This window comes from Trachypithecus francoisi, unplaced genomic scaffold (assembly GCF_009764315.1).
Source record: "Trachypithecus francoisi isolate TF-2019V2 unplaced genomic scaffold, Tfra_2.0 Lachesis_group11, whole genome shotgun sequence".
Taxonomy (NCBI): domain Eukaryota; kingdom Metazoa; phylum Chordata; class Mammalia; order Primates; family Cercopithecidae; genus Trachypithecus; species Trachypithecus francoisi.
Genome location: NW_022681456.1, coordinates 80450660 through 80477377, shown reverse-complemented (window position 1 = coordinate 80477377; position 26718 = coordinate 80450660). Strand labels below are relative to the sequence as shown.

General features: G+C 41.5%; 1 long non-coding RNA gene across 1 annotated transcript in view; it reads left to right on the top strand.

Moving 5' to 3' along the window:
- Nucleotides 1–650: 650 nt before the first annotated feature.
- LOC117091069 overlaps nucleotides 651–26718 on the top strand; it is a 40786-nt gene continuing 14718 nt past the window's right edge. Inside the window, exons 1-2 of the long non-coding RNA XR_004440225.1 lie at nucleotides 651–756; nucleotides 2164–2266. This is a non-coding gene — a long non-coding RNA (uncharacterized LOC117091069). The remainder of the gene's footprint in view (nucleotides 757–2163; nucleotides 2267–26718) is intronic.

Here is a 26718-nt window from a genome sequence, read left to right as displayed (position 1 = left end):
ACACTGGTGCTTTATACGCACGATCTAATTCGATTGCTAAAGCAACCCTGTGAGGTAGGGGCTTTTTCTTTCTCCATTTTAACATAAGGAACACAGAATAGCTAAATAATTTGTCTGGCATCTCATGACCAGAAAGTGGTGGAGCTGAGAAACTCTGTATATATTAAAATGTATATTTCATGTCTCCTGGTGGCAGGACTTGACATCTGTTGTACCAAACACCAAGCATAGCCCTCTATTTAGTAATGGTCAATAAATGCTTGCTGATGACTATGTTGATGAGGAAAAGAACAGTTCTATGGCCAGAATAATTAGGAGGAAGGGGAATCTTAATTTTGACTATCCAATTTGCCTAGGAGAACAAACTTCTTGATTCTTATGGACTTTGGTGATGCCATTTCAAGAGCCCCTACTATGTGCAGAGCTCTCCATTCAGTGGAGGAACCTCTAGGGCTAAGACCTGATTTCTGTCCTTAGAGAGCTCACAAGCCAACGGAGGCAACTGCACTCAGATCTAAGACACAGACGTTTTTACTAAGTTAATGTGACCGTTGCAGGTTCTGACAGTACCCAAGAGTTTGTAGGCTCTGGTTTGCTCTGATGGTAGGAGGAGATGGTACAGGGAGGTCACAAAGACTGATGCTCTTTGGTTCCCCAGTTGTCTTTCAGGAGGTGTAGCCTGATTGTGGCCCAGGGATCTTGGCTGTTCTGTGTGGTATGCCTCCACTGTGTGGTCTCCAGTGAGCTGCTCAGCAGGTAAGGTGGGCTAGTAATGATTTACCCCCAGAACAAGGTGAAGAGATGAGAGGACAGGAAGAAGCTCCTTAAGGCCACAGAAATGATTTACCCCCAGAACAAGGTGAAGAGATGAGAGGACAGGAAGAAGCTCCTCAAGGCCAGCAGAACTGAAATGAGAACCAAATGAATCCACCTAAATGTCTCAGCCTCACAGGGTGCAGGTGGAGAGGAGGCGCCATTTCTGTCAGAATGACCTGGTGCTCCAATCGCTCCAATGTGCCTCCTCTCACTCCCGCCACCCTCGCTTTGCTTAAGCACCCTGCCCTGAAGCAAGAGCTGAGATGTCAGTTTTTGGGGAAAGTGAGATGCAGCGTTGCCTGACAAATGGGTGGATCCCCCCCACCCCGCCCAGTTTATGAGCCCGGGGTGGCTCCTCCCTTCTAACACCCTCCTTGTCTTTATGACCCTGCGCAATCTTTGATGTCTTCTTCTTGTGAAGGGTGGTGGGGGAGAAAGAAGCCAACCTTAGCCAAAGAGGCCCTGCCCACAATAGTTGTCGGGTGAGGGAAGGGGCTCCAGGGAGTAGGGCAGGGATTTTGCACAAAGAGCAGTAAGTTGGACAAGCTGACACACTGACCATCCTTCCAGATCTGTATCTATTTGGAAAATGTGGGCACTACATTTGGTCTCTTTCATGGCAATAGAAAGAACATGCTTAGACTTTGAGCAAGCCAGACCTGGGTTCAAATCCTAGAACTTCAACATTCTAGCTTTTTGACCTTGGGCAAGTTTCTTAACCCCTTGAGCTTCAGTTTCCTCATCTAAATTAAGTAATATACTATTAATTTCATAGGATGTCATGAAAAACTAACTAAAACATGCTTACATAAAGCGTCAACATCCATCAAGTGTCTTGCGTCCAAACTTGTCCCTCTAATTAAAAGATAACATTTATTGACAGCAGGGATGTCAATGCCTTGCTGCCCTCCACACCCCTCCACTTTTTCCAACACCACAGACCTCTTTGCCTCTGTTTTATGTAGAGAGGCATTTTTTACTGAAGCATGCTCCACTTTCCTTACAAATGCACAAATCACAGGATTTGTGCCAATCTTTTCTGTCTTCTGCAGGCTCCCATCTCAAAAGCTACAAAAAGAAAAGGTGGTCAGAGAGCTTCTCTTATCCTGGAGAATCCTGTAACTCCCTCTTTACACTTGGCAGTTTCCCTCTTCTCTGCCATGTTCCCTCTCTCCACCATTAAAATGATTTTATTTGCTTTGCTCCTATTCTTATCCATCTATATATTATTTTTTATTTTATAGCTACCCTATAATGGTCTGGGGCTACCCTTCCTGAATCACCAACTAGGCTTACTTTAGGATTTAATTTGGTTTTATTAAAATTACCGAAATTCTCTCTGGGCAGGTGTAGACCTGGGCAGGGCAAAGTTCTCTGGGCTGTTGACTGTGAGGCCCCTCCCCACCAGTAGATTTCCAGGCCTCTTCAGTTTTGCATTCAGCCACAGCAGGTGAGTGTTTCTGGTGCATGTGGAGTGTGTGTGTGTGTATGTATGTGTGTATGTCCTTACCCTATTTTGTCTTATAAAATCTCAGAAAATGGGTTTCCCACTCCCACTACCTTTTCTTATCCACATCTAGACTCCTGTTGGGAGCAAATGCTTGCCTACATTATTTTTGCCTTTTCTAAATTCATAAGTAGGAATTTAGAGGAATCCCAGGTAGCTGGTGTAAGTGCATCTGAGACCAGTGAATGCACCACAGGTGTCTGATTTGGATATAGGGAGGGGGTGTGTGTGGGTGTGTGCATGTGTGTTTGTCTAAATGTAGCTGGAAGTGTAGATGTTTCTGCAAGTGGCTAGACACTACAGTCTCATAGAACTATGAGAACACAGATTTATACTGCCTAGGGAAAGGCTGTAATGTATCTTAAGAGGTGAAAGAAGCTGCCTACAAGAGGCCACAATACCTACTCTGGGGGGAATATAGACACATGCTAATATGTAGATTCTATCAGAGATCATTTTTGGTGTAAACTATAGTAATAGATTTTAGGCTGCTTTGTATCTTTGCTCTTTCTTTTCAGAAAAGTAGTGTAAGAAAAGCTTGGTGGGGGAAAACAGATTTCCGTTTAAATTTTCCAATATATTACCTTTTCCCTTGAATAAAGGTATCTTCATTAGGATTCGGAAATTTTCACTTTAGGGGGGCTGCACCCAAAAGTAGTAGAAGAGGAAATAGGAATCAAAGCAAATGAGAATGGTGACACTGAAAAGAAACCTCCTGAATGGGATTTCTCATATTTTTCTTGGTGGTTGGTCATTGTCTGTCCTCCAAGGCCACCAACCCACACAGATCCCATTGAGAGATAGAACTCAGGCAAAACTTCTCCCCCACTTCTGTCTTAGTCTAGTTTTCCTGCCGGAAGAGAGACATTTTCAGTTCATCAGAGCTTGCGCCTCCCTCCAACTTAAGATCTAGATGAGTGTTTTCCCACCTCTGTCTATCTACTCACATCCCAAATATCTCCAAAGAAACTGGGGAAGAGCTCTCTAATGGGGAACATGAACATTCCACTTCTCTATTAGAGAATCCCACAAAATTAGGTCAGAGAGCTGCTGGACCAGGAGCCTCTGTTTCTCAGTACCCTGACTTTTGCTCTCTCCCCACTGCTTTGCTTGGCTGGAATCAATTGACATTGAACCTGCCTATTGCATTTAAGAGAAGTGGAAGTAGAGATAGGGTTTTTAAAAAGTTAGCTTCTTGTTAGGAAAATGCAAGGACTCAAGTGTCTCCCTAAGGATCTACTTTTGAATCTACAGGGTTGAATGAGAAACTAGTCCATTTGAGGCAGCCTAACACGGGGCACTTGAAAATTGACGTTTTCTCACCATCTGTCCTTTCCTTTAAAAAAATGTAACTTAGAAGAATATGATTCTCCTAAACCATTTTATTTTTTAATTAAAGAGGGTTCATTATGCTACCCGTCTCATCTCGTCCCAGAGGAGGAAAACCCTGTGTTCAGCAAGTTTGCTAAGAAATAATTATAGGTTCAGATCTTCCCCAGGCCCCGAAATTCAATTAAAATTTTTTTGTTTTAAGTTGCTAGCAGTCACATGGTGTGTATGTGTGTGTGCATGTGTGCGTGTGTGTGTGTGTGCATGTGTATGCCCCAGTTTTCCTTGTAACTATTCTGGGAATGGGTTCTCAAATGTGACAATCGTCTTCACATTCTCAGCCCAATTTCTTTGGCTATATCTATGTGAGTAGATATTAACATGGTGAAAAATCTTCTGCAAAAGGAAGCTTACTTTGGTTTTTGTTTGTTGGCTTAATTTTTGGCTAGAATCACCCCAATTGTCTACCAGTCCCCAGTTCCTGGTATACTTCTCTGCCTTATACTGAATTAGGTCAGTGTAAATTAGTGGCTGTCAATCTTCACTGTGGATCTGAATCACCTGGGGAACTTTTAAACCATGAAGATGGCTGGGTCCCACTCCTAGATGTATAGAGTCACCTGGTGTGCCATGAGACCCAGGCATCCATATTTTTAAAAAGCTCCTTGGGTGATTCTAACGTGTAACCAGGGATGAGAACTACTGGAGAGATGGCAGCTGTATTTGGATCACACAAATGGTGTGAGATTTGGTTGATTAGTAAAGACACCCAAACAGGGTCATGAGACTCAGTTTGACTCTCTGCATTGTTCAGCTCACTGTATAGTTATTTTAGGTCATGTAAGCATAAGGGCAGAGCGTTACCTGTTTATCCAGACTCTGAGTTATATTTAAACCTAGATGGGAACAGAAAGGATTCCATAATTTTCCCCCTACCACCTCTTTCCCCTTTCCAGGAAAGGTGACAGTTCTATTGAAGCTCTATCCCTGTTTACATACAGAAGGACATAAAGATTATTTAGGGAGGACAGTGGACCTTCCATAGGTGACAGGTGCTGTATGGGCAGGTTGGCACACCTAGGACATTCCAGGACATGGGGATGTATTTATGAGTTCACTTAAGCCATGGCTGACCTCTCCCACAGTTTAAAGAAAATAGCTAAAAACTGCCCCCCAGGCTGCAGGACACAAGCCCTCCTGGCAGCCAGAACTATGGAAACAGTGTGAGTAGAGCTGTGTCAGGCCAGATTCTTACCATATAATAAACCAAAATAGACATGTTTAATGGAAATCTAATAAATGAATCAATAAAGTAAATAACACAAATGTGCCTATGAATCCCCATATATCTCAGCCTATAAACATATAGGTTTATATATATTAGTAGCTTACATATTGTGTATGCATGTGCGTAGATTTAAATAGACTGCTATATACATTTATGTATGTAATGACAATAGCCTTATGGGGCATGGAAATAATTATGAAGCTATTTCAGGCATATTTTTTGAGAATTGTAGCCATTTTAATGTTTTGACTGAAAATTTTATCAATATTCTGATGCTTCCAAGTTATTTAGATTTATAAAGTATGTATACATTTTCTATTTTGTGTACAGATGTTCGTTGTTATCTATCTTAACTTTTTCAAAGAGATGGTACTGAATCTGTGTGTAGATAGCCAAAGTGGGCAATTCAGACACAAATAATCTACTTTGGGGTTTAGGTAATCTGAGTTTACTAGTTGTATGAATCCGGTTCTAAACTCTTCACTTATTTGGTGCTATATAGACATAGCCTCTGTAATTTGAACCAGATGAATGCACTTCATTTTACTTTTGAGGATACATGTGTGTGAATAGCTGCTAGGACCTTTGGGTCAACTTTTACTTATCTGCACTCTTGGAGGGAGGGAGTAGAAAACCACCCAAGAAATAGCTAAGAAAAATAATTTTAATTTGGCTTTGTAATGAAGTCAGAATCTCAATCTCTCTCTCTTTAGCCTGCTCTCACATACAGGTGCCAAATAATTGAATACACCCACACCCACCCACACGCACACACACACACTCGCTCTTTTGTCAAACTATCCCTAATATATTTCTGGGCTTGAATGACTGCAGCTTGATGGCCCATGAAGGGGAGGAAGTGAACCTAACTGATCTCCAGAGACAATGATAGACTAGCACACAGTATCCATATATGTCGATATGTGCTAACATATGTAGAGATATGCTTTTGTCCCCAAAGGCCTTAAGAAATTGTCTACAAACCACTATAAAATCCTTATCTGATTTCTATGCCATTTCTGCTTGTCTGATTAACATAGTTTAATTCTGCATCCAAAATGGAACAGATATTGGAATTGTGTCTCCCCAGATCACCTCCCAGAGCTGGGGCTCAGGGTCACACAGTGGACAGTGGAGGGTGGGAAGGAAGCCATCCACTACCATCTTCCTGTCCCCTGTGGGTAGTTGGAGCTCAGCCAACTACAGAGGCTCTCGAAACTCTGCTTAACAAGTCCATTTATGGTGATATTTTATGAAAAAGAATATAGATGAGTTTTAATAAGACTCTTCTCTCTCTGAGCTGGCTCTGCAACAACTTAGCTTTAAATATGCATCTCATTCTCCTAACTGCTTCTCTTAACTTGTTGGCAAGACCAAACTGAGGCATGTGGGGAGACAAAAACAAACCTGGCCTTGGAAAAAGACAACCCTCTCCAAAGCCAAGATTGGCTACCCATGGATGAACTAAAAAGAGAGTTTTCTAGATTGTTCAGTCTTAGATATCCCATTTCATTAAATATGTACAACATGAAATCAACTTTGTTGTTTTCTTGAATCCAAATCTCCCTTTTGGCAGGGCTGTGTAGGAAAAGGGAGTAGGACTGCTCTGTGAGTTTCATAGAGTTGCTGTTTCACCCATACTACTGGTGATCCACTAGTTACAGTGGGCACATATCAGCTTTCCGGCTTTCACCTGTGAGATATACAGTCACATATTATATGGGTTTGTGCCAGCAGAATGAAGTGGGGTGAGGAGGATTGAACCGGCTCCTCATGTATTCATTCAATGAAGGTTTATTGAGCCTGTACGATGTACCAGGTGCCGTGCTATGTTCTGGGATGGCAAAGAACAAGATCCTTGCCTACAAGGTACTCACTGAATTAGCAGAAGAAATCAACATATCAACAGATAATTATAATATAGTGTTTTAAGTGTACTGGTAGAAATAATGCACAAGGTATTATGAATGCACAAAGGAGCAGAATCTAATCCAGTCTTTGGAGTGGGGACTGCACAGAGGGTGGCCTCTCGAGCAGCAGATGGCAAGCACTGGAACTTTATTTTATTCACCTTTGTATCTCCTAGTCCTAATGATGGTGCCGTGTTTGCTCCATGAATTGACCAAGGATTTAAGTCTCTTTAAATGCAGTGGCAAAAGCACTGTAATAGGAGTCAGGAGGTCTGGGTTCTGGTCTAGGCTCTGCTATTGCAATTGGTGGCTTGGCCATGTCACTGCTTGCCAAGATGAAATTAGGGGGAGATTCTGGACCAATACCAGGCCACCACTTCCCTCTTTAAATAAAATATACTGCCCCTCCTTCCAATATGTCTGTAATGTATAAGAAATAAAATCAAAGTTTTCTTTCTATAATCCATTCATAAAGTAGTTGTCAGCTCTCCATAATTTTGTCCTTTTCTAGTTTCATGTGGCACTTTAAAAAGTTAGGGCAGATTGACTAGTACTAAGGAAGCTGGAACCTGGGAGAAAGTGAGATCATATTAAAAAGCCCATTTGGCTTAGTTCTGCCAGTGCTGAAAAACAGTTTAAACCCAGCCTGCACTTAGGGCAGTGGGGCAGCAGAGCCTGGGGTCCTCACTGTGTCCTCCATAAAACTACTGTTTGCTTCTCTGCTTGAGCCCAGCAGAGAGCGAGGCTGGTGGCCAAAGTGTGCTGACCTGATTGCAACAGGAGGGCTTGCATCCCTCATGATCATGCTTCCGCTTTCTTTTTCTTGAAGGAAGGGAAATAAAACCCAAATGTTGTACATCTAATCAAACAACTCAGTATTATAGCTGGAGGGCCTGATCCTTCTCATAGTATCCTTTGCTGTTTACCTCCAGAACACCAAAACTCTTGTTTACCTTCATCTTCTTTTCTGTAATATGGGGGCTGTGTTGAGGGTGGCCTCTTGAGAAGCAGATGGCAAGCACTGGAACTTTATTTTATTCACAATTCCTGCCCTACTATTTAATGTGTGTTTCTTTTATAGTACTTACCAAAATTTATAATTTATATTTGATTAATATGTCTTTCTAACTGGATGGTAAGATTCATGAATGCAGGGATTGTATTTGTTTTCTTCTCCATTTAATTTCCAGCATCTAGTATGGTGTTTCCAGATGGTAGTCACTCAATAAATACTTTATTTTTTATTTTTTTAGACATGGGATCATGCTCTGTCACCCAGGCTAGAGTGCAGGTGCATGATCATAGCTCACTTTAACCTCAAACTCCTGGGCATAAGGGATGCTCTCGCCTCAGCCTCCCATGTAGCTGGGACTACAGGGGTATACCACCATGCTGGGCTAATTTTTTATTTTTTATAGAGATGGGAGGTGTCTCACCATGTTTCCTAGGCTGGTCTTAAACTCCTGGCCTCAAGCGATTCTCCTGCCTCAGCTTCCAAAAGTGTTGGGATTACAGGCCTTGCCTGTGCTCAGCCTCATACATACTTTTGGTCACTATGCCCAGCCTCATACACACTTTTGAGTAAATGGATGAATGGTGTTTTCAAAGTCGAGTATTATGAAGTATTTCAAATCACTTTGAAAAATTGTAAAGGAGAAACATGTAAAGCATTGTTTCTTCTCAACTGGATTGTAAGTTTCTTCATTTTAGGAACTGAGTCTTATACTTTTTATTTCCCATCAATCTAGCATTTTCACCTACTAGGTACTCTGTAAATAATTATGCTTATCACTATAGTGTTTAAAAGAGTATTATAATACTTGCAGCAAACAACCTGAAAATGAATTTAAGAAAAAAATCCCATTTATAATACCATCAAAAATAATAAAATCCTTAGGGATGAATTTAACAAAAAAGCACTTAACAAAGAAGCACGAAACTTATACTCTGAAAACTACAAAACACTGTTGAAAGAAGTTAGAGAAGACCTAAATAAATATAAAAACATCCCATGTTCATGGCAATATTTTCCAAGTTGATCAAAAGATTAAACACAATCACTGTCAAATCCCAACTGACTTCTTTGCAGAAATTGACGAACAGATCCCAGGATCTATATAGAAACCCAAGGGACCCAAAATACCCAAAACAATCTTGAAAAAGAGGAACAAGATAGGAGAACTCACATTCCTTATTTTAAAACTTACTACAAAGCTACTATAATCAAGACAGCATGGTACTGGCATAAGGATAGAGATATAGTTATCCAGTGGAATAGAGTTAAAAGTCCAAGAATAAACCCTCACCTTTTCAGTCAATTGCTTTTTGACATAAGTGCCAAGACAATTCAGTGGGGGAAAAATAGTCTTTTCAAGTAGTGCTGGGACAACTGCATAGCCACATGCAAAATAATTAAATTAGATTTCTATTTCACACTACATACAAAAATTAACTCAAAATGGGTCAAAGACCTAAATCCAAGAGCTAATTAAAATGGTAAAACTCTTAGAAGGAAACATAGGTGTAAGTCTTTGTGACCTTGGGTAATGCAATGATTCCTTAGATAAAGGCATAATTTAAAAAATAGATCAAGAGGACTTCATCAAAATTAAAAACTTTTGCTTCAAAGCACACCATTGAGGAAGTGAAAAGACAACTCACAGAGTGGGAGGAAATATTTGCAATTCATATATCTGATAAGAGAATTGTATTGGCTGGGTGCGGTGGCTCACACCTGTAATCCCAGCACTTTGGGAGGCTGAGGTGGGTGGATCACAAGGTCAGGAGATTGAGACCATCCTGGCTAACACGGTGAAACACCGTCTCTACTAAAAAGATACCCAAAAAAAAAAAAAAAGATTATCTGGGTGTGGTGGCGGGCGCCTGCAGTCCCAGCTGCTTGGGAGGCTGAGGCAGGAGAATGGCGTGAACCTGGGAGGCAGAGCTTGCAGTGAGCCAAGATCGTGCCACTGCACTCCAGCCTGGGCGACAGAGCAAGATTCCGTCTTAGAAAAAAAAAAAGATCTGAATAGAAATTTCTTCAAAGAAGATATACAAATGGCCAGTAAGCATATGAAAATGTTTCCTACATATTCCTAACATTATTAGCTACCAAGAAAATGCAAATCAAAACCACTATGTGATACCACTAGGATGATTACAACAATAATAAAAACAAGGTAATAATAAGTGTTGGTGAGGATGTGGAAAAATTGGAATCCTCATACATTGCTGGTGGGAATATAAAATGATGCAGCCATCTTGGAAAACAGCATTTCCTCAAAATGTTAAACCTAGAGTTATCACATGGCCCGGTAGTTCCACTTGTAGGTATATACCTAAGAGAAATGAAAACATGTATCTACATAAAAACTTCTATATGAATGTTCATGGCAGCATTGTTCATAGTAGCAGAAAACCCAAATGTCCATCAATTGATAATGGATAAATAAAATGTGGGACATCCATATAATAAAAAAGAAATGTGGCAATAAAAATGAAATGAAGTATTGATACATGTTATGACATGGATGAACCTTGAAAACATTATGCCAACTGAAAGTAGCCAGTCATAGAAGACTACATATTGTATAATTTCGTTTATATGAATTATTCAGTGTATAGGTATGCTCTATATTTGGGGTAGAGGTATTCAGGGCATAGGTAAAGGTATAGGTATATACCTATATATATATATATATATATAATTTTTTTTTGATATGGAATCTAGTTCTATTGCCCAGGCTGTAGTGGCACGATCTTGGCTCACTGCAACTTCTGCCTCCCGGGTTCAAGCGATTCTCCTGCCTCAGCCTCCCAAGTAGCTGGGATTACAGGTGCCTGCCACCACACCCAGCTAATTTTTGTATTTTTAGTAGAGACGGGGTTTCACCACGTTGGTCAGGCTGATTGGTCTCAAACTCCTGACCTCTTAATCTGCCTACCTTCGCCTCCCAAAGTGCTGGGATTACAGGCGTGAGCCACCACACCCGGCCTATGTCTTCGTTTTTCTATCAGCTCAGTGCTTTGGAGCATAGAATGAAAGTTGTAGGCAGATTTTTCTTTTCTTTTTTTGAGACAGGATTTTGCTCTGTGGCCCAGGCTGGAGTGCAGTGGCACGATCTCGGCTTACTGCAACCTCTGCCTTCCGGGTTCGAGCGATTCTCTTCCTTCAGCCTCCCTGAGTACCTGGGATTACAGGCATGTGCCGTCATGTTCAGCTAATTTTTGTATTTTTAGTAGAGACTGGGTTTTGCCATGTTGCCCAGGCTGGCCTCAAACTTCTCAGCTCAAGTGATCTGCCAGCTTCAGCCTCCCTAAGTGCTGGGATTACAGGTGTGAGCCCGTGTGCCCGGCCAGTAGGGTGGATCTTAAAGGAGAAACAAGAGGTGGAACAAGGATGAAAGGGAATTCAATTTGCTGAGTTTTTTGGGAAAAGCTGAGAAGCGTGTTCACTTTCCTAGCCAATGTAATTAGGTAAGTTTTGTGTCAAGACTCCAAATGTGACTGTTTTTTATTGAGCTTTCTAGTTTTGGTTGTGGTGTTTGAAACTTAATTAACCCAGCCACCTTCTTTGGGTCCAGAGACACTAAAAATGTGAAACATCGACCTCTTGTCCTTAGTCTCCTTCATCTTTCTGAAGATCTGGATAATTGGTGGGTGTGGAAGAAAGCCAGGGAGAACCTTGTGTCTGTCTTGAGAATGGAAGGGTGACAGGAAACCAGGGAGTGACTCAGGAAGACTGGAGTCTAGAAACACAGTGCTCTGAAGACTTCCCTGGGTATATAATGGGAAGCAACTTGGATGTCTTGATGACTGCTTGAACTACTATCCTGCAGTTTCTATTCTAATCTTTATTTATGTCCTTTCTCCAGGATCCAAACTTCAGTGACCTGAGTACCTATCACACCTATTTGTTCTGAATAGCCCCTTTGAACAGAGCCTTTCTTGACAGAGAAAAGGAGTATTGGTAGGTGTGGGAGGCAGGGAGATCTAGCAAAAAAGAAAAAAAAAAAAAGAATTATTAATAGCTGTAGTCATTGGGAAACTCTCAGCCTGATGGGAAAAACAATAATCAGATTTAAGAACTAAGAATCAACAAATATAAAGACTTTCTTCATTAGAACAAAAGCTTCCTTGATGAAAAAAACGTTGAGCTAGGTTTTAAAGGACCTTTAGAACGCATATTGTGGCAAAGGAGAAGAAACTCCACCCAAGGCAGCCAGCGTAAGCATGGTGGAGGAAGAATTTTCTCCCATGATGTTGGGTCTCAGTCACAGGAATAAGTGCTGCCCAGAGCTAGTTAGCTGTGACCCTGTTCCTGCATATCCTGAGTGATTTGATGTGACTATCTGAAGTCCAGTTAAGGGTCAACTGACGGAGCAAGTGAGGGGATCCTATGAAGTAACAGTTTGGCTTGGGTCTTGACTGGAGAATTCAGTGCCTTTGAAGTTGCCTTTAAGAGGAGTAGAAGTGAGAGCATTAGGAGCCCTTGCTGGCGTGTGGGTTACCTACACCAAAACAGATTTGTGTTCTGCTCTCTGGCCAGCCCTATTCTTTGCTCTTCTTATCCCAACTTGCCTAATTGATACCTTGGCCGATGGTGTCATTAACGATGCTTGAATAATAGCCTGGCTGATTTCAAAATGAGAGACATGATTAATATGTCGGAAATCCAGCTGGGGGGAGCAGGAAAGGGGATGTCCCAAGGAAAAGAAAATGGGGGAGGGGTCCTTCACCCCCTTACTGCCAGTCCACTGTCTTCAGCAGAAGGGAAGAACTTGGGGATAGGAGTCTGACTTCAGCTTCTTCTTGGTTTGCTGATCCCTCTCCATTTCCCCTCCCTTACCTCCCCCAACAGCACACGTTCTGACACCTACAAGCTCGTTACATGATGATGACCTATATTTTTATCTTTTTTATGAGCATCAAACACACATCGTCTTGCAAGCACATGTGTTTTTTTCCCCTGTTGACGTGTGAGTGCCTTTGATGGTAATTTATTGTAGGGTTGAGCAGCCAGGTCTTAATTGTACCCTAAAATTGCTTACCATTTTGATGCCTCCAAACCATCCCAAAATGTACCTTTTTCCTACAGAAGGGTGTGGGGCAATCTCTTTTTTACTGTGTTCTATGGTGGAATGTGAAGCTTAAAGAGAACATGAGGGAAAGATTCCCTAGCTGGGTTTCAGGGATGCCTTGGTCCCCAGCTTCTAATTGTAGCTGGGCTGTATGAAAGTTCTGCTCTACTCAACAAAATTTAGACTCAGTTTTTCCCTCATGGTATAGGGTCAACATGACTTCACTGGTTGCTCAGAATGGTCAATGGGCAGTTTCTACTCCAGCATTCAGACTTTTGGGGAAATTTCCATTGTGGCCACTTGTATCTGTGACTGTAGATGGGATTAGAAATGAGAATGTTGGCATTAACCAAGGGAACCTGGGCTATGAGAAGTAGCATATCAGGCCTTCCGCAATCTCCTGTAATAACCTCTACCTCCACATCTGACCACTTCCTCCCTTGGCTTACGTAGAATTCAACATTCCTGTGTACAGGGGAATAGAGGAATACCAAAGAATACCAAAGCCCAACAGAACTTAGTGGTTTTGTTTTGTTTGGTTTTGTTTTATTTTTGAGACAGGGTCTCACTCTGTCACCCAGGGCAGAGTGCAGTGGCACAGTCTCAGTTCACTGAAGTCTCGCCCTCCCAGGCTCAAGCCTCCTGAGTAGCTTGGACTATAGGCATGTGCCACCATGCCTGGCTAATTTTTTTTTGGCAAAGACAGAGTCTCACTATGTTGCCCAGGCTGGTCTTAAACTCTTGGGCTCAAGCAGTCCTCCCACCTCAGCCTCTCAAAGTGCTGGGATTACAAGTGTGAGCCACCATACCTGGCCAGAGCTTAGTTTTTAATTATAATTTGAGTTTAGGCCTAATAGTCTCCTTTGCTGTGGCCTCACTTTGTCCCTCAGTGCAGTAGACAGCATCATACCCTAGCACACTCACATTCATTACAGAAGGATGAGTCAGTGTTCCAGAACAACTAGAAATGTAACCCATGTCTCATGAAAATATAAGGAGAAAAGAAAGACTGAAATTCCTATCATTCCCTCTGGAGAGGCCAGGGGTAGTATCCAATATTAACCCAGGCTGCTGTGCTGGAAACCGGTCTACCTACAGACTGGATCCATGTTAGCTCTTGCTACGGACTCTCCGTTCCAGCTGAGTTCATTCTTCTGTCTCTCACACATGACGCTCATTGCATGTGCTTGTTCATACTTGCCTCCAAACATGTATACAGGCCAGTTTCCTCCTTACCTACTCCAGATACTGTTTCTCCATCCTCTCTGTCCAACTTTGTCCATTTTCTTTGTAGCTACTCGGTCCTGCCTGAGCTCACTTCCACCAGAAAACCTTCTTAATTGGCCTTACCTGGCTCCGAGGACTGCACTATTCTATAGTTCCTCAACATTGTGTTATTTGCACTTATTTCTGTGATCTACTGTCTGCCTGTGTCCATGGAGGGATGTTGTGTATCTGTCTCAATTAGCCTCCTGACTGAAAGCAGAGCTATTACCGTCACCTTCTTTAGTGGATTAAAATCTCTTCTGTTAAAGGCCTCTCTCTTCTGAGAGACTTTACACTCTTCCTTGGTGTCCATGGCAGTGAAGTTGTATAGGAGCAAATGAGCTTGAGAAAGACAGCAGCTTCCATGATGGAGTCCATGTGAAATCTCATTTTCCTATAATAACTAGGACATTACTGGTTCTCAAACTTCAGAAAATGAGTCAGTTATCTGGAAATTTCAAAGAAATATGGTGCATCTTTCTTAATTCCTGGTTTTCCAATATACAGATAATACAATTAGAATTCTGTTGCTTGATCTTCAGAGCCCTCCATGGCGACAATAATATTGGGATCAATATTCTTTTATATAACCTAGACTGCAATCTCATGGGTCTACTTGAGTTTCTTCAACTTGTTCTGTACCTCTGGACCTTTGCATATGCTGTTCTTTCTGTCTGGAATGCCATCCTTTCCTCATCAGCTTGCCAAGATCTGATCCTTCATTTAAAGCCTAGCTTAAAATCTTCTCCAAGATTACATCCTAGATCTCTCTAGCAAGAATCATTTCTGACCCTCCTGCAACTATAGTGTCACATTGTTTGAGTCTCTATTATACTACTGTTTTGTACTAGAATAATATTTACATATTTATTTATCTCTTTTACTATTTTGTAGGTTATGGGAAGGTGGAAATTGTATATATTTTTTCTCTTCTTTTTTTGCCTCCTTATTCTCTGCCATCTTGTATCAATTTCAAACTAACTCCCCCAAGATTGTTTATTTTTTAACTGTATATCCCTTTACATTTCTGGGCTTAACGTAATGCTTTGCATAGGCAATGCTCAAGAAATATAAATTAATTTGGATAATAGATCCAGGTTTTTTTTTTCTTGTTTTCAACTTTTATTTAGATTTCAGGGCTACACATGCAGGTTTGTTACAAAGGTATATTATGTGGGCCGGGCGCGGTGGCTCAAGCCTGTAATCCCAGCACTTTGGGAGGCCGAGACGGGCGGATCACGAGGTCAGGAGATCGAGACCATCCTGGCTAACACGGTGAAACCCCGTCTCTACTAAAAAAAAAAATACAAAAACTAGCCGGGCGAGGTGGCGGGCGCCTGTAGTCGCAGCTACTCGGGAGGCTGAGGCAGGAGAATGGCGTAAACCCGGGAGGCAGAGCTTGCAGTGAGCTGAGATCTGGCCACTGCACTCCAGTCCGGGCGACAGAGCGAGACTCCGCCTCAAAAAAAAAAAAAAAAAAAGGTATATTATGTGATGCTGTGGTTTGGAGCACAAATGAACCCTTCACCCAGGAAGTGAGCATAATACCCAGCAGGGAGTTTTTCAGCTCTTAAGCCCCTCCCACCTGTAAAGAGACAGAATTTACACTCTTCCTTGGTCACCCATTTTTATGTCCATGGTAGCAGAGTTGTATAGCTTTATCAAGCTCGTCTTCATTCCTCAGTATCTATTGTTTTCATTTTTATGTCCATGTATACCCAATATTTAACTCCCACTTATAAAGTGAGAATATGTGGTATTTGGTTTTCTGTTTCTGTGTCACTTTGCTTAGAATGATGGCTTCCAGATGCATCCATGTTGTTGTAAAGGGCATGATTTCGTTCTTTTATGGCTGCATAGTATTCCATGGTGCATATGTACCACATTTTCTTTATTTAATCCACCATTGATGGGCACCTGGGTTGATTCCCATGTCTTTGCTATTGCAAACAGTGCTGCAATGAATATAGGGGTGCATGTGTATTTTTGGTAGAATAATTTACTTTCCTTTGACTATATACCCAGTAATGGGATTGCTGGGTTGAATGGTAGTTCAATTCTTAGTTCTTTGTGAAGTCTCCAAACTACAGAGCCAAGCTTTTTATGTTTATTTTGCTCTTACAGTTGCTTCTCTAACCATGTCACCATTTTGCTGTCTTTGGATATTCTCTAGCTCTATTCATGGTAAAATCCAAGGGCATCTAAAATAAGACTGCAGATGGAACTGACAGGCTTGAGAATCAGTTCAACAAACTTGAACACAGATTCATCCTTGGAAACTTTTTGGACTGGTTTGAGATTAGCTTTCCTGCTTGACAAAGGGCATTTGAAGGGTTGTCTGTGCAGGTCCACTCAGGGAGAAACCAGGATCAAGGGAGAGACAGTTGAAGATGAAAATAAACTGGTTTCTGGGAACAAGGTCAGTTTGAGGATTTTGTGTGTCAGCAAAAAGGGCAATGTATTTGCATAAAAGTATTCATTTCACTTTTGGCACCAAGCTGATTGTTTTATGCTACAATAATGTCACCGACAGCAGTTTTCTTGTCAGGTGCCTGAGGAAGGGCTCACATTTTGCTCCTGTTTGCTTGTTGGTAAAATGTGAAGAAAGGAATGTTTTTTTGAGCGCTTTTGTTTCATATGCTTAAGAAAAGACAAATCTAAGTCTCCTAGGTCTCTTACCAATTTCTCCCATCAACTACTCATGCTCCCACCATTTCAGTTCTCCTGAATTTCAACAAAGCCTTTTCATGCTAAGATAAGCTATTTAACTGCTTCCCCTTCCATAGTTACCCTGTCTCATTTCTGATGATCTACACAGCTGTTCTGATCAATCCTACTCCTGTGTGCTTAATCCTGTAGCTTCCTTCTTGCCAAGCTCTGGTCTATTATCTCCTCTTCCTCCTCTGGAAAGTCTTCTTTAACTAGCTTCCAGAAATGTCCTTACCCCTAATTCTCCCAACATTGATAGCGATGATGGCACTCCAGCATTAATTCTCTGTATCTCGTTTATCTGTATCTTGTTTTCCATTGTACAGGAAGCTTCCCCATACTGATATTCCTTTTCCTATTAACCAGAGTTCATATTCATCCCCATGGCTTCCAGTTCCTCCAGTCAGAGAAATCGTTGACTGGCTTTCTCTTGCTTGGAAAGTCAACCAACTTTAGGAAATGACAATAAAGAGAGATTTAGAACCTACTGACCCTCTCAATCCCTTCCTTCCCCTCTCAGGCCCCCCTTTCAACCTTTCCTTCCTTCCACAAATGCTGGCTGAGTCTCTGTTATGTGCTAGATGCTGCTGTAGGTTACCATGCTTCTCCCCTGTATAAAGCTTATACTCGATGCTCTTTCTGAATGGGAGTTTAGATATTGGTCTGATACTTGAAATACTTAATCAAATGCTCCCAAAGATGTCATAAGTGTGAATTCTGATGGAGTACAGAATTAGGATATCTCTTCTCTGTAAGTCATTCTCTCCATTCTTGAAATTGCTGTTCATCATTGGACCATCTTTCAGAACTTGATACAGAAGAGTTTTTGTGTCTCATTCTGTGATGAGCAGTTAGTCCATCTCAGAAATAATTTTAGCATTTACTGAAGAACCCCAAGGAGTGGAGTGAGGAAACTAGATAGTCTAATCTCCCACTGTTCCATAGAAACACACACATATGCACTCACCTGCAGGCTTATGTAATTGCATGTTGTTGAAATTAAATGGCAAAGTTAAACTGGAGTGAAGAAGTAATCTCAATTAGTTGCAGTTAATAAGGGAAGACTGCAAGAAGAGGATTTGAACTGGGTTTTGATGGGAGATTGTGGGAAGTAGTCTGTGAAGACAACACTCTAGGTGATGGGAGACATTCATTGTTCAATCTGAGACTTAAATGTGAGAAGAGTCAGGCTGTGGGGGTTGGTGAAAGGGTTATCTTGACTGAAGCATAGCTCTAAGTTGGAAAAGTCCAAAGAAATGGGTTTAGTTAGAAATTAGGATGAAATTGCTAGAGGACCTAAATGACCAACCTAGGATGTGTCTTCCTAGCTGAAGGCAGGGCCATAAAATTGAGGAGGGCTAAAATATTTATTCTTCCCCTTAGCTTTTGAGAACAAAAGACTAAGATTTCTGGGACTCTGACTTTATATGACTAAGGTGCTCCTCTTACATTAAGTAAAGCATAAAGACCAAGTATAATGTAAACCCAGTATCTAGATTTTTCTATAATATTGTTTTAATTTCAGCTGTAGTTATCTGTTCTAATGAACTCCACACTTTGTTTTGCCTGGTTCTATTCTGTAATCATATAATGGCCTGCGGAATTTAACTTAACCAACCACATGCTCCTTGCATCATTCAGCCTACCCATTTTTTCTGTATGAAAAGGTTTCACAGTAAAGCAAAGAAACTTTTACACCTGGCATCTGTCCCTTGACCTTTAACTTTCTGGAGTGACCATACTTGAGGGAAGGAAATACCACCTAGAAACTGCCCCTGGATTTTTCCCAGCCTGCTGCGCAGAGATCTTCCAAACCTGGCTTATGCTAACTGATGGCAGAGGAGAAGAGTCCCAGTCCTAGCTTCCCAACATTTTTTTTTTTTTTTTTTTGAGACAGAGTCTCGCTCTGTCACTCAGGCTGGAGTGCAGTGGCGCAATCTCAGCTCACTGCAAGTTCTCCCTCCCAGATTCACGCCATTCTTCTGCCTCAGCCTCCCGAGCAGCTGGGACTACAGGCACCCGCCACCACGCCTGGCTAATTTTTTGTATTTTTTAGTAGAGACAGGGTCTCACCATGTTAGCCAGGATGGTTTTGATCTCCTGACCTTGTGATCCACCCACCTCGGCCTCCCAGAGGATTACAGGCGTGAGTCACCGTGCCCAGCTTCCTAAATTTTTATGATATTTCCACCTGGAACCTCTGCTGGAATTTCCTCTGAAGCAAAACAAGAGGTGGTCACTTTTCAGACTGTTTATGCAGGGATGAGGAGAAATATTATAATGTGTCTACCTCTTCCCTTGGCATATTTAGGTTTAAAAGACAAAATATCAAGAAAGGAATTAATTTTGTAGAGAAAGAATGAATAGAATTAGCAAAGAAGAGCTAGCAAAGAAGAACTTTCCAACAGCGTGGTTTACTGAAGGTAACTGGGCAGTCCCTCTATCTGAGGTTCTAGAAGAATGGGGTCAATTAGCATTTGTCTGCAGATTTTGAAGGCAGTGAAATGAACAAGAAGACTCCCCAAAGCTCTGTGTGCAGGCCTAAGACTCAGTGATTTCATAATGGGACATAGAGAAAGGAAGCAAGGGTGACTCAAACCCATCTTTTGAGGCCTCTCTTCCCTATGGTTGCGTGCACCTCTGGTTTCTCAAAAAAAATTTTTTTTTTTGCCTTGTCTGCTTCAGAGATGGGTGGCTTTGAGGAAGTGAAGATAAAATTTATTAACCTAGATGTGTAAATAGAATTTTGTGACCAATTTTGACATGACTTTTATACCTAGACTTATAGCCAGGGGTGAATTTCTTTCTTTTTTTTTTTTTTTTTGTTGAGACGGAGTCTCGCTCTGTCGCCCAGGCTGGAGTGCAGTGGCCGGATCTCAGCTCACTGCAAGCTCCGCCTCCCGGGTTTACGCCATTCTCTCGCCTCAGCCTCCCGAGTAGCTGGGACTACAGGCGCCCGCCATCTCGCCCGGCTAATTTTTTGTATTTTTTTTAGTAGAGACGGGGTTTCACCGTGTTAGCCAGGATGGTCTCGATCTCCTGACCTCGTGATCCGCCCGTCTCGGCCTCCCAAAGTGCTGGGATTACAGGCTTGAGCCACCGCGCCCGGCCCAGGGGTGAATTTTCATACTGGAATAGGGTCAACTCTTTACTCCTGATTTGTGCATTATCCACTTTGTGGATTTTTGCAAACTTCATACTTCCATTCCACTGCCTTGGGTTTGACAGAAACACTGAGTCAGAGCAAGCATCAAGGATAGACACAAAGGGTGTGTTTGTATGTATGAATATGAGTGCAGGTATCCAAAGATAAAGCAATGAGGATTTATTTCACTTCTCTTTTCTCTTTGTAACACTAATTACATTTGTGAACCTGTTTAATGGTGGCCTCTACTACTAGATCGTAAGCTACATACAAGACTTATGCACCATTGTATATTTATCACTTAGCATAGGACTTGGCACATGGCAGACACTCAGCAAATGACAAAATCATGTGGCCTCTGCTTTCATCCACTGACTTAGGTAATGAGAAGTGTCTCCTCCTCAGGGACCAGGAGGATGCTCTGCTATGGCAAGTGGAGGAATCAGAGATGAGCCATGGAGCCTGTGATCTGATCTCCCCAGTGAGGTTGTCAGCCCTAGGGTAGATTCCTTGTTGACTATCCTTTTCTCATCACTGGCAGCATCTTATCACAATACTTGGGGCACGGGCCAGGGAGTTACCCAGGTCTGAGGATGGGAGGAGTGAGTCCTGGCTATCAGGATAGACATCTTATTCCAGCTGCAGTTGTCCTAGATGTGGCCTGTTTCCCAGCCCACTGACCTTTAGGGCACAGTTGGGGGTTGGGAGCATGAGTCAGAGAAGAATGTGGGACTGGTTGTTTGGGAGTTTCACTCTGTGGGGAGAAGCTGTTTCCCCATGCCTATCAGTTTTCTAATGGCATCTCCAGAGGCAGAGCCTAGAAACAATTACTTGAAGGAGTCAGATGAAGCACCCACACTTTTATGGACCCCTAGGATGTTGGCAGCAAGATAATTTATACAGATTTTACCAGGCACAGGACAGAAAAGTATTGTAGAGTATTTCAATAGAAATCTGAGGCTGGGTACAATGGCTCATGCATGTAATCCCAGCACTTTGGGAGGCCAAAGTGGGAGGATCACTTTAGCCCAGGAGTTCAAGACCAGCCAGGGCAGTATAGTGAGACCCCATATCTACAAAAAATAAAATGTTAGCCAGGTGTGAGAGCACATGTCTGTAGTCCCAGCTATTCAGGAGACTGAGGTGAGAGGATTGCTTGAGCCCAGGACGTTGAAGCTGCAGTGAGCCCTGTTCACGCCACTGCACTCCAGCCTAGGTGACAGAGTGAGACCCTGTCTCAACGAAACAAAACAAAACAGAACACACACACACACACACACACACACAAAGAAAAAAAGAAGAAAGGAAAATTTAAGATATCCTCTTATCCATACTTCTGCCTCCATCCCAGATAAGTACAAACTCTCTCTTTGAAGATTTTCTAAAGTGAGGGGGTTCCGCTGTTAGGTGACCATGGTAACCACTACACCACAGCATACTTATGAGAGCATTCCACTGTTAAATCTAGCCGAATCTAGCCTGCAACATGGAAGCCATGACCAGGACAGTGGAAGTGCAGTGTGAATTATCCAAGCAATCATTTCCTCATTCCTTGGGTGGGAGTGGGCAGACACACCTGGGAGACCCTCACCCTGCCTCCCACGATGCTCTGCTTCTTCATACAGTGCACACAGTGGTGGAAAATGGCAGCAGGGGCAGAGAGGTGCTTATTCTGGAGAGGGGACCTATGAATCTTGTAAATATGATGACATCTGCAAGACAGACTCTTCAGCCGCCTGGTAGTCTGTAATTGAAGGCAGGAATTCAGCACACGCTCAGACACACCCAGCCTTCACCATGGGTTCCCAGAAGCAAGTTCTTGCATAGCCACTAGGCTGGGAGGACCCTCACTTAACCAACCCTCCCTGACAAGCTCCAAGGCCTAAGAGTTGAATTCTAAATTTCCAACTTAGCAATAATTTTTTAAAAATTGCATGATGCCGAGGCTTGGGGTATGGATGATCCCATCATCCAGGTGATGAGCGTAGTACTCAGTAGATAGTTTTTCATTCCTTACTCATCTCCCTCCCTCCCCTCTCTAGTAGTCCCCAGTGTCTGTTGTTGCCATCTTTATGTCCATGTGTGCTCAAGGTTTAGCTCTCACTTATAAGTGAGAAGATGAGGTATTTCGTTTTCTATTCCTGTGTTAGTTCACTTAGGATAATGGCCTCCAGCCACATCCATGTTGCTGCAAAGGACATGATTTCATTCTTTTTTATGGCTGCATCCAACTTAGCAACAATTTTTATCCCTCTCTGTTTTCATTATCAGCAGTGCCTAAGTTGTTCATGCTGGTTGTTCTCAGGTGCTAACCTCTCCTATGAGTGAGATCCAAGCTTCATGGAAGTATCATGGGAAATTCTTTCATTTTGGTTTAAGTGAAATCTGTTTTTGTTATAATCATCAGAGTCTAAAATTGATCAAGCTAGAAAACTTCTACACTGCTCTGAAGTCCCAGGCAAATAGGCTGGAGGTTTTTCCTGCTGTTCTCCACGTTTCTCCATAATGAGATGCTTTGTTTCCATGAATTGGCTCTGATCCAGATTTCTAGACTCTATGACAGGACATTTCATCCCTCCCTCTGCCTCCAGGCAGGACTGAACTTAACTCATCCTAGGCTGAAGGGTGTCTCCTTCAGACCTTGTTTCAAGATTTCCTGACTCTTTGGCCTCTTTCAGTTAAAAGCGCACGGCTGATTCCTGATGCCCAATCTTAATTTCCTAATGGCAATTCTAGCTCATTTCTTTTCATTGTGGAAAGGAAGATCCGTATCTCCCTCATACCTTTCCAGCTAAAATTATCTCACTTTTTAATAATGTTTCTCAGATATTAATTTGATCCCATATCTTCCTTGTGCTAGAGGAGGAAAATTAGTGTTATATGAAATATGCCCCATTATCTGAGTATTGTTGGCCTGAGCTAGTATTCCATATTTTTTATCACTTTTGTTATTGTGCTCCTCACCAACATATCTCATCCTTTCTTTGCACTGAGACTTCAAATATCAGTTTCATCTACCTGGAATGCCTTTCCCTCTCTCATCAGTCCTGACCTTCCATGACTTTCAAATCCTGTTCCATTCTCCCTCTCTAGACAATGTTGCCTAACTCTGCATTCTCTCTGTATTCATGATTCTTCTGAATTCCACTAGCAGCAATGTAAAGAGTTTCATTCAGCTGGCCTCAACGTCTGCCCTTGCCTCACTCTCTCCAAGCATGAAGCACGGATGAGAAGAGTTCTAAGAACTTGCAGGGAGCCAGTAGCACAGTGTAGTGAGATGTGTATAGCAAGTCAAGAACTTGGGAGTTCTAGTGTGGATCTATAACCTTGTGCATCTCATAACCTCTCTGGCCTTTCCACTTAATTATGTATGGACAAGGAAGCATTGAATTAGGCCATCTTGAAGAATTCTTTAACTTTAAAAATGTTGTGAATTTGTGCTTTCCTCTCTTGGTCTCTTTCAATATCATGGACAGAACTCTACAAGCAGGGAAATCACAGAATAGGAGAATATGAACTAAAAGTCATAGTTGATAGGGAAAAAACTTCATTTTAATATGGAGGTAGTGCTGGTCATAATAATTGGAAATTTGTCGTGAGAATGGGGGCAGGCTGCTGCACCTCTTTATCCTCTTGCAATCTCACAAACATTGCTGTGATGTGTTTTAAAGGGTAGGGAGGCCAGGCGCAATGGCTCACGCCTGTGATCCGAGCACTTTGGGAGGCCAAAGTGGGCCAATCACTTGAAGTCAGGTGTTCGAGAACAGCCTGGCCAACTTGGTAAAACCTCATCTCTATTAAAAGTACAAAAGTTAGCTGGGCATAGTGGCACATGCCTGTAGTCTCGGCTACTCAGGAGGCATTTCTATCTGGAGTCCAAAGGTCTTCCTTTTCTAAATAGAACTTAAGTTTGTTCTATGATATGTTGGTCATTATGCTTCACAACAATCTCTGAAAATCAAGACTGTAAAAGCAGTAATTTATAAGGTTATATGGTCTTGTGTGTGTGTGTGTGTGTGTGTGTGTGTGTTGAGACAGAGAGAGAGAGAGAGAGACAGAAACTCATGTGATTGTCACTGTGGACTAGAGGAGTCTTAGAGAAATGTCATACTGACCATGCCACTTACTCTAATCAGGGATAGACTCACGTGTTATTTATTTTGAATTACATTATCTTAAGCAGCAGGACAACTTAGATTTTATTCAAAGCTTAAGAGCTAGAGGAGAGAGAGGAGGGAAAGTAGGTATAGAGCATTTATTAAATACCTACTGTATGTTAGGTATTGTGAAAGACTTTATATATCATATATACTCAACATAAGGTGAGATTTTATCTTCCCAAACTACTTTCTCAGAAAAGAGGAAGTTACTTTATATTTGAATTCTTACAAAGTCTCATATTATAGGCTACTTTCTCAATTGCTTTTTAAGGAAGACACATTAGTCTGTAAAAGCAAAAAAAACAACCAACCTCTTCACCCCAAAACAAACAAAAAACAATCAATGAGGGTTAGGATTACCTATAGAGGCCATTTGATGGGGTTTTTTTTTTTTTAAGTGGACTTCAGTTTCTGGGAATGTGAAAGGCTTGGGCTGGGTTATTTGAATCAACTTTCCTGCTGAAAATAGCTTTAAAATGCTGGATAAAATAGTTAAGACATCTTAAAAGCATGAAAGAGCCAACAAAATAGTAAGGAAATATCAGGTCAAAATCTAGTTGAAAGTGAAAACTCAAAGTGATAAGTGAAGCAAAAAGGCTACTTTTAACCAGAAGGTATTTGCTGATAGAAGCAAACTTGCACTCTGGTTTTGATGGTTGGTCTCAGAACGTCAAACTCATGGCTGGCCTGAAGTTAGGAATCTAATAGGAGACTGTCCCCATATAAAACTGAAAAATCGAAGAGTTATACCCTTAGTGTAAGGGTGAAATAGAAGTAAGTCTAGGCTGGGCATGGTGGGTTATGCTTGTAATCCCAGCTTTGGGAGACCAAGGTAGGATGATTTCTTGAGCCCAGGAGTTTGAGACCAGCCTGGCAATATAGGAAGACCCAGTCTCTACAAATAACAAAATTAGCTGGGTGCAGTGGCACACACCTATAGTTCCAGGTACTTGGGAGGCTGAGGCTGCAGTGAGCCATGATTGTGCCACTGCACTCCAGTCTGGGTGACAGAATGAGACCCTGTCTCCAAGAAAAAAAAAGTAAACCTACCCTCGCTGCCACATCTCCAAGGGACTATAAGAAAGTTTCCTTGGTGCTGAGCAGAGCTGAAGGAAAAAGTCCAAGCCAGCCTGATTTGCAGCCCAAATTTATATCACCTAGGTAGTAAAAGAAAACCTCAAACCTTGAATTTAATTTTAAATGATTCCAGATTAGTATTTCCTTTGGGCACCTGGCAAAAGCAAAGGCAAATCCTCCTTCAGTGAAGACCTCTTCATCCTAAGCCTCAAAAATCTCCACAAGTAATTCTTCAAAGGCAATGAGCAAATAAGCACATAGGGAGAGAAGGCACCATGAGTGAGAATCAGCAAAAACAACAGACAGCAGAAACAGATGCACAAAGACTTCAGAGATTGAAACTAACTGTCTGGCACATGTTAAAAAACAAGCCTGAAAATAGTTTCAGGGAATGTAAAAAATGATCTAGTGGATTTAAAACAGAACCAAGTAGAAAGATTCTAACAGCAAATTTGACCCAATTGAAGAGATAATTAGAAAACTAGAAGACAGGTCAAAAGAAATCCAGAATGAAGCACAATGTGGTGAAAGTATGAAAATATCAAAGAGAGTTGAGATATATGGAAAATAGAGGGAGAAGACCCATATCAACCAATAATTAAGACTTCAAAATTAAACAAGAGCAAGAATAGAACAGAGGCAATGTTTGAAGAAATAATGACAGGATTTTCTTAAACTGATTAAAGTCACTAAGAGGCCCAGTGAATTCCAAGGAAGATAAAAAAAAAAAAAAAATCCAACCCTAACATATGTTAGTGAAACTACAGAACATGATATATGAAGAGAAAAATGAGATAAGAAAAAAGATAAAAATAAGAAAAATAAGGAGATAAGAAACTTCTGCTTCTGGTCACAAAGAAGTAACTGACATGGAACTCGTCCTTCCATCCTAAACAAGTGCTATATATATGAAAATATATATATGTGTGTGTGTATATATATGTATATATATTTACTGAATGGGTTTAATAACAGATTTGACACTACAGAAGAAAAGATAAACAAACTTGAAGACGTAGAAAGAAACCATTCAAACTGAGGCATAGATAGAAAAAATACTGAAAAACAAAAAGAAGGCATTAATGACTGCAGGGACAATATCAAGTAGTTTAACATTTATGTAATAGGATTAAGAAAATTTTGATGGAATAATGGATAGCTTCCTCTCAATTTAATAAAAACTATAAACCTATAAATTTAAGAAGCTCAGTGACCCTAAGCTGGCTAAACATAAAGACAACTACACCAAGGCACATCATAATCAAATTGCTGAAAAATTTTAAGAGTGGCTAGGGAAGATATATTAAATATAAGGGAACAAAGATAAGAATTATTAGAGATACTTTGTCAGAATCAATGTAAGCCAGGAGACATTGGAAGAACATATTTAAAGTACTGAATGAAAAATATGTGCCAACCTGAAATTCCATG